The sequence below is a fragment of the Saimiri boliviensis genome, chromosome 3 (assembly GCF_048565385.1).
Source record: "Saimiri boliviensis isolate mSaiBol1 chromosome 3, mSaiBol1.pri, whole genome shotgun sequence".
Taxonomy (NCBI): domain Eukaryota; kingdom Metazoa; phylum Chordata; class Mammalia; order Primates; family Cebidae; genus Saimiri; species Saimiri boliviensis.
The window spans coordinates 2495188-2507666 of NC_133451.1; the positions used below are offsets into that span (position 1 = coordinate 2495188).

The 12479-nt window shown below is 49.1% G+C and overlaps 1 protein-coding gene across 1 annotated transcript in view; it reads left to right on the top strand.

Moving 5' to 3' along the window:
• Window positions 1-12479, top strand: part of RNF4 (ring finger protein 4) — a 32749-nt gene that overhangs the window by 5005 nt on the left and 15265 nt on the right. The gene's annotated exons all lie outside the window — the stretch shown is intronic.

Genomic DNA, 12479 nt, shown 5'->3' on the forward strand with positions numbered 1-12479 from the left:
CACCGCAACCTCCGCCTCCTGGGTTCAGGCAATTCTCCTGCCTCAGCCTCCTGAGTAGCTGGGATTACAGGCACGCGCCACAATACCCAGATAATTTTTCGTATTTTTAGTAGAGACAGGGTTTCACCGTGTCGACCAGGATGGTCTCGATCTCTTGACCTCGTGATCCACCCGCCTCGGCCTCCCAAAGTGCTGGGATTACAGGCTTGAGCCACCATGCCTGGCCCAAAAGTGGTTTCTTGAGGTGGAATTTGCTGGTGAAGGTGCGGTGGACATTGTTGAAAGGATTATAACAAAGGATTAGAATATTTTTATAAACAGCCGGGCGCGGTGGCTCAAGCCTGTAATCCCAGCACTTTGGGAGGCTGAGGCGGGTGGATCACGAGGTCGAGAGATCGAGACCATCCTGGTCAACATGGTGAAACCCGGTCTCTACTAAAAATACAAAAAATTAGCTGGGCGTGGTGGCGCGTGCCTGTAATCCCAGCTACTCAGGAGGCTGAGGCAGGAGAATTGCCTGAACCCAGGAGGCGGAGGTTGCGGTGAGCCGAGATCGCGCCATTGCACTCCAGCCTGGGTAACAAGAGCGAAACTCTGTCTCAAAAAAGAATATTTTTATAAACTTAGTTAATAAAGCAGTGGCAGGGTTTGAGAAGATCGAATCCAATTTTGAAAGAAGTTCCACTGTGGGTGAAATGCTGTCACACAGCATTGCATGCTGCAGAGAAATCTTTTGTGAAAGGAAGAGACAACTGATGTGGGAAACTTCATTTTAAGAAATTGTCAGGCTGGGCATGGTGGCTCACTCCTGTAATCCTAGCACTTTGGGAGGCCAAGTTGGGCAGATCACGGGGTCAGCCTGACCGACATGGCGAACCCCTGTTTCTGCTAAATACGTAAAATTAGCTGGGCATGGTGACAGGCACCTGTAATCCCAACTACTCGGAAGGTTGAGGCAGGAGAATCACTTGAACCCAAGAGGTGGAGGTTGCAGTGAGCCCAGATTTTGCCATGGCACTCCAGCTTTCAAGACAGTTCAAGACTGTGTCTCAAAAAAAGAACAAAGAAAAAGTTGTCACAGCTGCCTCAATCTTCATCAACCACTGCCCTGATCCATCAGCAGCCATCATCGGGGCAAGACCCTTCACCAGCAAAATGATTATAATTTGCTGAGGACTCAAATGATCACTAGCAATTTTTAATTTTTCTAGAAACAGAATCTCTCTTGGCTGCCCCGGTTGGAGTGCATTGGTGCAATTGTAGCTCACTGCAGCCTCCAACTTCTGGGTTCAAGAGATCCTCTTGCCTCAGCCTCCCAAGTAGTTGGGATGACAGGCACAGGCCACCACACCTGGCTAATTTTTAACAAATTTTTGTAGATGGGGTCTTGCCATGTTGCACAGGCTGGTCTCGAACTCCTGGTTCATGATTTAATATCTATGGTTCAGTGATTCCCTACTTCTTACTGTCTCTTACAGAACCGCCCTGTAAGTTAGTTGTAGTTAGCCCCATTTTACTCTTCTCGAGGCACAGGGAGATGAGGGTCACTTGCCCAAGGTCACACAATTAGTACGCAGAGCTAGCAACTTAACCCCTGACTCTTACTTTTTTGTTCCTTTTGTTAGGCTTTGTTATGTTACCTGCTTTTTTTGTGTGGTAGGAAAGCACATGGCCAGTTTCTAGTAACTTCAAATAGTAAAAATAAAACTTAATAGTGTCTTTATTTTTGCTTTCACCCCAGAGGAGTCTTAATAAATATCCTCAAGAAACTTTACTGACTCTCAGTTCCTAAGTTTTCTCCTCTCAACAGCTAGGGGAAGTTGTCTTGGGGCCTAGGCATTCCCATGTCTGCTGCACCTCACCTCTTTCTTTAGCCAAACTAATGCTAAATTCTCCTGCTTGCTCTAGCAGCATTCTTGTAACCTGCACTAAAATTTGCTTCCTTTCTAAGTAGCTTGATGTCTTCCAGTGTTGGTTCTGAAAAGTTGAAAATACCTCAGGTAGAAATGCACTGTCTTATTCTCCCATAACGATCATCTGTGTGGGTTTTTTTTTTTTTTTTTTTTAGAGGAGGTGATCTCGCTGTGTTGCCCAGACTAGAGTGCAGTGGCTATTTGTGGGTACAATTATATAGCACAGTACAGCCTCAAACTTCTTTTTTTGAACAGAGTCTCCCTTTGTCACCAGACTGGAGTGCAATGGCACGATCTTGGCTCACTGCAGCCTCCACCTCCTGGGTTCAAGCCATTCTCCTGCCACAGTCTCCTGAGTAGCTGGGATTACAGGCACGTGCCACCACGCCCTGCTCATTTTTGAGTTTTTAGTAGATGGGGTTTGCTTTGTTGGTCAGGCTGGTCTCAAACTCCTGACTTCGTGATCCACCCACCTCAGCCTCCCAAAGTGCTGGGATTACAGGCGTGAGCCACCAGGCCTGGCTTTTTTTTTTTTAAGACAGAATCTTGCCCTGTCACCCAGGCTGGAGGGACCTGATGGGAGGTAATTGAAGGGGGGCATGTCCTTCCCGTGGTGTTCTCCTGACGGTGGCTAAGTCCCACGAGATCTGATGGTTTTATAAGGGGGAGGAGTTTCCTTGCACAAGCTCTTTCTCTGCCTGCCACCATCCACGTAAGATGTGACCTGCACCTCCTGGCCTTCCACCATGATTGTGAGGCTTCCCCAGCCATGGGGAACTGTTAAGTTGATTAAACCTCTTTCTTTTACAAATTGTTCAGTCTCAGGTATGTCTTTATTCGCAGCCACAGTGAAAACGGAGTAATACTGGTGCACACTGCTATACTGGCTCCAGTCGTGTTTTTAAGGCTCCTTTTATTTCCTAATTGTGACTGTTTTTACTTGCAGTGTAAGGACTCCATTCTGCCCATCACTGAAATTATTTTTTCCCTTTTCAAAAACACTCTGCCGTCTTTTCAGGGTATCTGCCATCTCTTTCAAACATCTGATGAGCTTGGTAACTTTTGGTGGGGGTGGGAGGGAATGACAGGGTCTAGCCCAGGCTGGAGTGCAGTGGCACAGTCATGACTCACTTTAGCCTCAACCTCCCTGGGCACAAGCGACCCTCCCATCTTAGCCTCCTGAGTAACTAGGACTATAGTTTTTGTATTTTTTTTTTGTAGAGATTGGGTTTCCCCATGTTGCCCAGGCTGGGAAAACGACTTGTTCACTTTCTAGGTAAAGTGTCGAAGGAGAGTGGAAGGTCTAGATTAGGGCTTCTGGATGCTGGATTTCTTCACCGTGATGTCAGCCCCTGGAGAATTGGATTTGGCTAGCGCTTCGGTGACAGCTTGGATTGTTCCTTAGCCCACACATGCATCTGACTAAGGGTAAAGGCCCGTGTCTTCCTTGAGGAGCCCAGAGCTGGAGGCAGTGCTGTTTGAGATTAGGCCCCCTCTGGTGTGCCCTTGAGAGAATTCCCATTGTGTGGCACTGCTTAGGTGCTCCCATCTGGCATGGGTCAAATAATCAGACTTGTGAGCGTCTTACAGCCATCCATATGCCCCAGCCATCCTGGGGTTCTGGATCCAGGAGAGGCAGCTAAGCTGCTAGCTGGTCTCCAGCAGGCTCTGCTCAGTGGCCATCAACACCGGGTAGCTTGGCAAGCCTGCCTCCTGTGCTGACTGTGGGCCCAGGGCAGGGTGGGGGATGTTGACAGCCTCTAGCACCTCAGGTAAATCTGCCCATTGGCCTCTGGAGGAGTGGTTCCTTAGGTTTCCTTCATTATCTTACCCTTTCTCCGGGCCCCCAGAAATTACCTTGTTTTTATATGGGTCCCCAAAGCCTAGGCCATCTTGGCTAAAAGATGTGAAAGCCCTTTGCTCCTCTCAGGCCCCTGGAGATTTTGGTTGTGGCGTGATTGCTGGTGTCAGCTTGGCAGCTTAATCGGGGCCGTAAGATAATTTATTGGAAGACCTGGTCACTTGGCATCTGAACCTGCCTCATCACCTCTCTGAGCAGAGTCTGCTGCTTTCCGCTTTGATCAGATTCATTCCTCTTGTCCCTGCAAACCTTCGGGGGAGCCAATTTTCAAGGCCCCTGAGTCTTAGGAGTAAATCACACTGGGCGAGGACTGCGTGTCACTGCCTCTGTGCAGCTTTCTTCACCTTCCTCTGAGTCCGCCTCTAAGTCTAAGCCATTGTGACTATCTGCATCCTGCCAGGTCTTTTCTGGAAATGAATAAAGCCCTTGTGAGAGCCGGAAGCATTGGTTCCAGTTCCTCCTGTGGTGAAGGTTTGTTTTGCCCTTACTCCACAGCACTCATACCTTAAGAAGAGATAAACTTTCCAGCCCTTCTGATGTAATATCTATTTATTATTTAATTTGTTGATCATCTTTCCAGCGAGAATGTATGCTCCACAGGTGGTGGTTTTGTTGCTGCTTCCCATTCCATTCCTAGCCCCTGGAGCAGTGCCTTGCCCAGACGTGGCACCTGTCAGTAGTTAGCAAATTAGTTGATAGAGTGTTAGGTGTTATGGTGTTAGGAACCATACTGGGTATTTCCTTCAGCAGTCACTGTTCCAGAGATGAGGTGTTCTCCTCCATTAAAGATGTGGAAACTGAGGCACAGAGGCCAAGTATTTGTGCAAGGCTGTAGGGCTTCTATGGCCAGCCACGTCACTTCTGACCACTTAGCATATACCCTCCTTTGTATCATGAGCAGGAGCCTCCTGGTTCTCTCGAGTATTGAGGTGGGTGTGGTTATTGGTGTGACTGAGGGCATCAGAGTTCCATGTAAGAGGTGTTTGTGGCTGGGCGTGGTGGCTCACACTTACAATCCCACCACTTTGGGAGGCCAAGGCGGGTGGATCACTTGAGGTCAGAAGTTGGAGACCAGCTTGGCCAACACGGCAAAACCCCGTCTCTACTAAAAATACAAAAAATTAGTCAGGCATAGTGGCGGGTTCCTGTAATCCTAGCTAGTTGGGAGGCTGAGGCCCTAGAATTGCTTGAACCCAGGAGGTGGAAGCTGTAGTGAGCCAAGATCATACCACTGCACTCCAGCCTGCGTGACAGAGCAAGACTCTGTCTCCCAAAAAAATTGTTTTTATATTTATATTTTTATTTTTATTTTAAGATGGAGTTTCACTGGTCACCCAGGCTGGAGCGCAATGGCATTGTCTTGGCTCACTGCAACCTCTGCCTCCTGGGTTCAAACGATTCTCCTGCCTCAGCCTCTCGAGTAGCTGGGATTATAGGAGCCCACCACCATACCTGGCTAATTTTTGTGTTTTCAGTAGAGACAGGGTTTCACCAAGTTGGCCAGGCTAGTCTCAAATTCCTGACTTCAGGTGACTCGCCTGCCTCAGCCTCCCAAAGTGCTGGGATTACAGGTGTGAGCCACTGTGCCCAGCCTAGGTATCCTATTTTCAGTGGATAATTGCATCAGACCCTGCCTTCCAGGTGGGATTTGAGGGTTCTGTGTACCTGACGTAGGTCTGGGTGGGCTAAACAGAAGAGCTGCTCATCAGAGCATCTCCCTGTGGACTGGCTGCAGAGTTACAGGGTCCTTCTGGTTCTGGTGTGCTTCCCACAGCCCCTTTTCTGCTGACTCTTTCTTTGCTCATAGGACTGCAGAAGTATGAGATAACGGTGATAGAATTTGGTTCCAGTCTACCACTCTCCCTGCCTGGCTGCCTGTGTCTGTCCATTAGCAGATGCTTTGTGTATGACAGAGACAGATGCACTTGTGCATACGCAGTCCCAGACTTAGTGTTTCGTTTAGGATTTTTCAGCTTAAGATGAATTTATTGGTAGTTAGCCCCATGGTAAGTCAAGGAGCATCTGCACGTCATATACATATATACCGTGAATATACATAATTATATGTCACACTCCTGCTACAGTGGGGGGATCAATATCTGAAGTGCTTATAATAGCTTTATTGGAAGGGGAAAACCTCTAAGAATAACAGAGTAGGGAGCCACGGTGACTCAGGACAGTTGTCCTGGTGCTTGAGGAGGCGAGGCTGTGTGTTCAAGGCCAGGCTGGGCAACACTTAGAAAAAATAACAGAATAATGACATAGACCTTAAGTCATAAATCTATAAGATTGAAGAAAGCCCCGAAGCCCTCCCAACTTCCATCCCATCTGTCATCTCTCTGTGCTGCACTCTGAGCCTCGTGGCTTTGTTCTCATCTGGGCTGCCCTGAATCTCCTCCTTGGTCTGCAGTCTGGCTTGTTCAGTCTCCCATCTGTTCTCACCGGACACAGGTGACATAGTCTCTAAATGTACATCTCAACATGTCACGTCTGTCGTAAAACCCTCATGGCCCTGCCCTGAGAGTGTAGTTAAGGCTTGTTAGGATCCGGACCTTCTGCACCTTTGCTGTCCTCAGTTCTCTCTCTGCCTCCACATGGTGCTTGTCCGGGGCATCCCTCATCCCTTCTGCCCACCCCACCCACACCCATTGTTTTTTGACACTTTAGGCCCCATTCCATCAAGCTTCCTCTAGACAGCCCAGCTGGTCCTCCGTGCGGTTGGACTGGGGCTGCAACTCCTTTGCTGCTGCTTCCACTCGCTTAGGTCACCAGAGTCCCACTTCCTGTGTCTGAGCTCACTGGCCGCCTTTTAGTCCCTCTGCCTGTGCGTTGCAGCTGTTCACCGCTTCTTCCTCCTTGAAGAGGGAGATTTTGTCTAAGTCACAGCTCCAGGTTCTCCTAGTTTTGTTTCTTTTAAAATCTTGGCTGGGCGCAGCACCTGTAATCCCAGTACTTTGGGAGGCCAAGGTGGGTGAACCACCTGAGATCGGGAGTTTGAGACCAGCCTGATGAACATGGAGAAACCCCGTCTCTACTAAAAATACAAAATTAGCTGGCTGTGGGGGCTCATGCCTGTAATCCCAGCTACTCTGGAGGCTCAGGCAGGAGAATGGTTTGAACCCAGGAGGCGGTGGTTGCAGTGAGCCGAGATCGTGTCATTGCACTCCAGACTGGGCAACGAGAGCAAAATTCTGTCTCAAAAGAGATAAGTAAATAAGTTTTTTAAAAATTCTCTTTTACAGACTTTATCTACCCACCTTCCCAAGTTTTCACACATTCTGAAATCTCAACATCCATTCCAGTTCTCACTTTGGAGTTTCCAGCTACCTGTGGCCCTTTCTCCCTGGGTATCTCACACCTAGCTTTTCTAAAACTATCCTCAGCATCTGTTGTATTCTCCCTTCCCTCATTCGGTTTTATGGCATCACTCTGGTAGATTAAGAAGCTGGACACCTTGGCATGATTTGTTTCTCCTTTCACCTTGGAAGCTTTAGGAATCCTTAGCACCTGGCTCTCCTGACCAGTCAAACATGATCATTTCTCTACCTCATCTCCTCTTTTCTTAGTGGTGGGGGCGTCATCAACACCCAACTCTTACCCTCATATATTCCTTCAGTAAATATGAGCATCTGCTTTGTGCAAGGTCGTGACTAGGTACAAAGTAGAAATAGCCCTGTCCTTGGAGCACTTACATAAGTGAGAGAGCATACTGGACGAGAGACTGGAGGGTGCTGGGGCCCTTTCTGAAATGGAGTACATGTTGGCGGAAGGAGGAGGCAGGGGTTCCTTTGGAACACACTAAGTTTGAGTAATCTGAAAATTGCCGTCAGTGTTCCTTTTTAGAATTAATGTATCTGACTCTGCCACTAACATACCTATTTGAGGAGGTTTAAGTCCAGGCTCGGTTTGCTAGGTGTGGACGACTTTGGGCAAGTTACTTAACTCCTGAGAATCCTTAGCTGCCTCATGTGTAAAATGGGGACCGCAACAGTTGCCTGTTCCTTTACTGGGTGATGTGAGGAGCACATGGGTGACGTTCATATTTAGGAAGCACAGTGCCTTGTGCGTATGTGTAGAAGGCACCTCTCAGCTGTTGTTAGTTCTCTTATTCCGCTGGACTCCCTCACCTGCATGGTTCGGAACCCTTTGTAGTCGGCGAGAGCGACTTTCCCATGACCCCTTAGGTCCCCAATCACTCTGTATTTTTGTGTTCCCACCACCCTGGGGATGCTCTGCCGGGAATACCCCTGTCTCACTTCATTGCCCTGGTGAAATCCAGCCCCTTGATGGATTTCCCTAAGGCCAGCCTTCCAAATTCCTTCCAGCACTGACTCCTGACCCTTACTAAACCCAAAGGAGAGAGAGAAAAACAAATTGCTGTATGGGCCAGTGCATGGAGAATAAGGAAGCTCCGGAAGGCTTTGCAGGGAAGTAATAATGGTCTGGCTGGGCCATTATTAGGGACTCGGGAGGCTGGTTTCAGAGCGGTGAGGGGTGTGTAGGCCGGGACAGCCACAAAGGACATCTTCTGCAATAGTTGGAAGCCTCAGTATCAACGAAATGGGAGGAGAGAGGCTTAAGAACAGCCCGATGTGGGCCTCAGGTGTTGCCCTTTGCTCTCCAGGCTGATCTCTCCATCTGCCTTTGTCAGTGGCATTTCTTCTAAATTCTGAGATACACTGTTGATGTGGATAATCTTCCAGTGGAAAAAAAAAGCCCCTATGTTACAGGTGTGCACCCAAATGTAAGATATTTCTTGGAATCAGAAACATTTGTGGAGATGAGAACCCAGCACATACGGTGGATCTGGGACTGTCAGGTGGTCTGAATGGCTTTGTGAGTCCTAAGGTGATGTCGGGGCACCTCCCACCTCTGTTCAAACCAACTAGAGTCTCGGCCTAGCCAGAGTCTCTTCCCTGAATGTCTGTTTACAGTTGAACACTTACCAGGTGAGGTGTTGCTTTGGGAAGCATTTGTGCATTTTTTTTTTTTAAGGGGCTTTAGTTTGTGGCCTGGGCTGGAGTGCAATGGTGCAATCATGGTTCACTGCAGTCTAGAACTCCTGGGCTCAAATGATCCTCCTGTCTCAGCCTCTTCAGTAGCTGGGACTACAAGTGTGTGCCACCACATCTGGCTAGTTTTTTAATTTATTTTAATTTTTTTTTTTTTTTTTTTTTTTTTTTTTTTTTGAGACGGAGTTTCGCTCTTGTTACCCAGGCTGGAGTGCAATGGCGCGATCTCGGCTCACCGCAACCTCCGCCTCCTGGGCTCAGGAAATTCTCCTGCCTCAGCCTCCTGAGTAGCTGGGATTACAGGCACGTGCCACCATGCCCAGCTAATTTTTTTGTATTTTTAGTAGAGACGGGGTTTCACCATGTTGACCAGGATGGTCTCGATCTCTCGACCTTGTGATCCACCCGCCTCGGCCTCCCAAAGTGCTGGGATTACAGGCTTGAGCCACCGCGCCCGGCTATTTTAATTTTTTGAGACAGAGTCTTGCTCTGTTGCCCAGGCTGGAGTACAGTGGTGCCATCTTGGCCCATTGCAACCTCTGCCTACCAGGTTCAAGTGATTCTTGTGCCTTAGCCTCCTGCATAGCTGGAATTACAGGCATGCACCACCACACCCCACTAATTTTGGTATTTTTAGTAGAGACGTGGTTTCACCATGTTGGCCAAGCTGGTCTCGGACTTTTGACCTCAAGTGATCTGCCCTGCCTCGGCCTCCCAGAGTGCTGGGATTGCAGGCATGAGCCATTGCCCAGCCTCATTATTTTAATTTTTTTGTAGAGGCAGGATCTCGCTATGTTAACCAAGCTGGTTTACAATTCCTGGACTCAAGAGACCCTCTCCCTTCAGCCTCCCAAAGTGCTGGGATTACAGGGCATGAGCCACGGTGCCTGGCCCATTTGTGCATTCTGGTGAGAGCACCTGTAGTCCCATAGTATGGGCCAGCCTAAGGAGATGCAAGTTACCCTTTTAACACAGTGAGGGGGATTTCAGCTCTAAACCATTCAGGTCAAGCTGGAGAATGAGGTGCTAAGGGAGTGAGATACTCACAGAATGCCATTTTCTCAGAACCAGACTACCAAGTGTTGAAGCAAATCCTCAGCTCAGCTGGGACGGGCGGCATCTTTGGGCGTCTCCTAAGAAACCTGCTCCGGCCTCCCCTTGTCCTGTACTTCTTGCATACTTAGTTCCTAACTCAGTTATAGCTGCCCACCGGCACCCTCCTCACCGTTCCACCTCCACTAGATTCTGTACAGAGGCTGTGTTTACTCATTGCTGTGTTCCCAGGGCAGGGGCTGTACTGCTAATGAGGCAGGAGGTATGCAGCCCCTTCTTAAACCTAGGTGGGAGGTCAGGCCTGGTGGCTCACACTTAAAATCCCAGCCTTTGGGAGACTGAGGCAGGTGAATCACCAGAGTTCAGGAGTTTGAGATCAGCTTGGTCAACATGGTGAAACCTTGTGTCTACTAAAAATACAAAAATTAGCCAGATGTGGTGGCACGAAGCTGTAGTCCCAGCTACCTGGGAGGCTGAGGCAGGAGATTCACTTGAACCCAGGATGTGGAGGCTGCAGTGAACTGAGATCATGCCACTGCACTCCAGCCTAGGTGACAGGAGACTCCCATCTCAAAAAAAAAAAAAAAATGCTGAGTGGGATTTATCACACAGTATTACAGGGCTTGAGCAGGTTGGAGCTGGGCACTTGGAAGGTGTATTTGTAGAGACTGCCAGCCTGGTGCTGGGGTGCTGAGTATGGTGATGGGTATGTGTCAGCCCACAAAGAGCGTTTACAGTGTACCTGAACTGTTCTAGACACTCTCTTGTAATAACTTCTGGAATCCTCGCACACCCTTGAGGTAGGTGTAGTTCTGTTCTATAGATAAGGAAATGGTACAAAGAGAAGTTCAGTGCCATGCCCCAAGGTCACAGGTTGGGGTTTGCAGGTGCCTGATTTTTTGTTTTTGTTTTTGAGACAGAGTCTCGCTCTATCGCCAAGCTGGAGTATAGTAGCACGATCCCAGCTCACTGCAACTTCCATTTTCCGGTTTCAAGCAGTTCTCCTGCCTCAGCCCCCCAAATAGCTGGGACTGCAAGCACACACCACCAAGCCTTATTTTTGCATTTTTAGTAGCAACGGGGTTTCACCATGTTGGCCAGGATGGTCTCGATCTCTGGACCTCGTGATCTGCCTGTCTCAGCTTCCCAAAGTGCTGGGATTACAAGTGTGAGCCACTGCACCCAGCCTGTTTTTGTTTATTTGAGATGGAGTTTCGCTCTTGTTGCCCAGGCTAGACTGCAATGGCACAATTTTGGCTTGCTGCAACCTCCACCTCCCAGATTCAAGAGATTCTCCTGCCTCAGCCTCCCAAGTAGCTGGAATTACAAGCGTCCACCACCCGTTCAGCTAATTTTTTGTATTTTTTAGTAGAAATGGGTTTTCGCCATGTTGGCCAGGCTTAGTCTCGAACTCCTGACCTCGGGTGATCTACCCGTCTTGGCCCCGAGAGTGCTGGGATTACAGATGTGAGCCACGGCCCCCAGCCCGTGCCTGGATTTCAATCCCCGTTGCCTTACTCAAGAGATGTTCTCTAATTGGAATGCCAACCAGGCTCCATACACCATGCTTAGGAATTAGGCCTTCATAAGGTGCCAGGGAAAGTTGCTGCAGCAAACTGTTTTGGAAGGATGGGCTGGCAGTAGGATAGATGGGTCCCGAGGGCAGGAGACCCAGCATGAGCAGGTGCGGTCATGGTTCGGAGGAGGATGACAAGGCAGCACGGGGGATGCGCAGAAGGGTGCGTGTGAGAGCGCTCCTATCGCTCCTGCCACCTGGGTCTCTCGCCTGTGTCTACTTGGCAACTCCATCTCATTATGCTACTTCAGTGCGTTCCATGGTGTGGTCTCTGGAGCAGCGACTCCTGGGAACCTGTTAGAAATGTAAATTGGGGGGCGCCTAGCAGCCTGTGCTTCACGAGCCCTCTGGGCTGTGGGAGAGCCTGATGCAGGCTCATGTTTGTGAAGCACCATCCTAGTCTAAGCCACTAGCACCCAGCAGTGGGTGACCACAAGGGTCTTGTCCTTGCTTTGGCTCTTTGTTAGTCTCTCAGCCTTGCCCTGTACCCAGGGCTCGTGGCTCCGTTACCCACTGCATCACTGACACTGAGTTTACTGTGGTCAGCCTCACTTCTCAGTGGGTCCCTGAATTTAATCCGAGGGCCTCAGCCTCTGCCTCTGATGATTTCTCTACATTTCCTCAAACCTTGTACTTGGCTTCCCAGTCTGCAGTCTCCCAGTTCACCATTCACCTGTGACAGTGACACAAGGCTCAGCTGGACACACAGAATGCCTTGAGTGGCTCTTGTCTCCTCAACTCCGACAGTGAAACTGTGGGAAGAGCCTGAGGCTCTGGGCTCTGCTTGACTCAGAAGCTTGGTCCCTTCCCTTTGCTGAGGATTTGGTGTGCTCATGTGTGGAAGTGCTGACTTTTGCCTCTTCCCAGCAGTTAGCACAGTACCTTGCCAAGATGGCAGGAACTGGAAAGAAGGGCAGGAGGTGGCATAATAATTACAGTCGTGGGCGTTGGGATCAGGAAGTCCTGTATGTGACAATAATGCTTACTTCCTGAGATAAATTTAGAATTAAGGATGTCGTTGCATAAAATATTCCACAAAGAACCTAGTAACCGAAAGGACCAAT